Below are 2376 nucleotides of genomic sequence, written 5' to 3'. Positions count from 1 at the left end.
GTTTTACCACAAACTATGCTTGGATTATGATTAGGTTAGCTTCATTGATGCTATTAGCATGGTTGATTTCAATTTCTGCACATATGAAATTTTTCGAGCTCATAGTGATGAATGTATGTTCCTGTTGCTTAAACTCTTACCATGCCCAGGATCTTCCTTTGATTATGTTTGTTGTGTTTGGTTATGACCATTTGATGTTGCATGATGTAAATATCTGCCATGCTGTATGGGATTTATTGGTTTGATTTTCATTTGTTCATGTCGATTTTGAACTCATGAAGGTGATGAACATCTGCTTCTGATATAATGAACCCTATTTGTTTTTCCAGCACATTTACATGGATTGTGTTTGGTTTATTTGTTTGTCTGTTGTTGGATGATTATTATTGTCTCATTGCCATGATGATTGGAATGTTGATTGTTGTTGAATCATGAGTTTGAACCATTGCCCTGCTGTTTGTGAGTTTTTGTTGGACTTCATTTTGATCAATTGCATGAAGTTACATGAGTTTGAATGCTGAATGCTAGGCTGTTGTATGTTGGTCGGGTATTGTTTGGGATGCTTGAAAATGCCATAAGCCATGAACACATGCTGTAAAACCCTAGGGTTTTAGAAACCCTGAACCATGAACAACCATTGGCCATGCTGTTCCTTGTGTCTGTCTGAAGGTGCCTGTGTGATGATGAACATTGATAATGATGAAATACTGCTTGCTGTTTATGTGCTGTTGTATGATGTTGTTGCTGCTGTTATTTGAACCAAGCACTCTGTCCAGAAAAATTTCATGATTATGCTTATGTTGTTGTATGTTTGGTTGAAACATGTTTGTTTGATGTTGTTTGATGCTTGCTTGAAGACACCATGAACCATGCTGCTAAACCCTGCTATGATGAACTCTGTTATTATTTCCAAAAAATCCAGCTTCATAGATGCATGTGTATTGGCTGCTGCTTTTGTTCTTGTTGCATGATAACATCATTTCTAATGCCCTGCTTTTGAATGAGGCCTTGTTTCGAATTTTGTTTATTAAAGATAGTGATGCTTGCTGTTGTTTCGATTACATGATGATGATGAGTTTATGCTGTTTGTTCATACCTTTAAACTTGCCCAGACTTCTCATGTTTGTGTTGGTTTGGTTGTTAGCTGATGTTATTTAGTGATGATGTTATATTGTTTTGTTTTATGGTTGATGCTTTGATGATGAACACTGAATGGTGCATACTGCTGTGTAAAAAACCTATCATTTCCAGAACTTCCCTTTGATATGCTTGTTTTGTTGTTGGTCGATATCGATTAATGGTGACAGTGTTTCCTTGCCATGTTGCCTGCTGTTGTTTGTATTTGCATGAACACGTTGTAACTGTTATGCTATCAGCCATGCTGTAAATTATTGATGAACTTGATATCATGACTATTCCTGCTATTAAACCCTAAGGCTGCCTATGAAAATCCATATGTTTTGTGTTACATGCTATTGATTGCTTGCTATGAGAACATGATACCAATGAATGCTGTTGTTTTTGATGATTATATGTTGATGATGGATATGCTCTGCTGCTGTTTCGAACTTTCCTAGAAATCCACTTGGTTTATGTTTTGCGTATTGGTGTCATGATGTTACATAGGTACATATGCCATGCTGTTGTGTGTTTTGCTCGAAACCTGTCAGATGATGATGCTTGCTGTTGTTTTGCAACTGTAATTTTTGTCCAGAAAATTCCCATAGTTATGTTTGGTTCGCTGTTAGTTGAGGTTGCATATTGATGTTGTTTAATGGACATGCTCGATTGTTTGATGCTGGATACGTTTTATTCATGTCAATGGATGATGTTGCTTGGAAATGAAGTGATGAATGTTGCTGTCACGAAAACCTAGCATATTTCTAGAAATCCAGTTCATATATGCATGTGTGTTGATGGCTGTTACTGTTGGTAATTACATGAATCATTGCTTTTGCCATTTGTCTACCATGTTGTTTGAATTTGGCATGCTGTTAAGGAACCATGAATTTGAATGTTGAATGCTGTTGTTGTTTGTTGTATGATCATTACCATTGCCATGATAGTTGTTGGTTTGTTGGAATCCCAATTGATGATGATGTTAGTGAACCAAATGCTTGAAAATGCTGTTAGAAACCCTAAGGGTTTATTTGAAAACTCAGATTTTGAACCATTGGCCAATTTACTGTTCTATTGGCTGGGAGCCAATCAGAACATTTCGTTTTGCCTTGCCAAAACGCAGAGTTTTAATTAGTGAACTCAGAATTACAAGACTGCCACTGCGTTGACCATGTTGACCCCATTTGCCATGCCTTTTGTTCATATTGCATCCATTATTTCACTCAACTTAAACAATTCTTTTTTAATTCAATTTTC

This window comes from Lathyrus oleraceus, chromosome 3 (genome assembly GCF_024323335.1).
Source record: "Lathyrus oleraceus cultivar Zhongwan6 chromosome 3, CAAS_Psat_ZW6_1.0, whole genome shotgun sequence".
Lineage (NCBI taxonomy): Eukaryota > Viridiplantae > Streptophyta > Magnoliopsida > Fabales > Fabaceae > Lathyrus > Lathyrus oleraceus.
Note: the sequence above shows the minus strand (reverse complement) of the source record.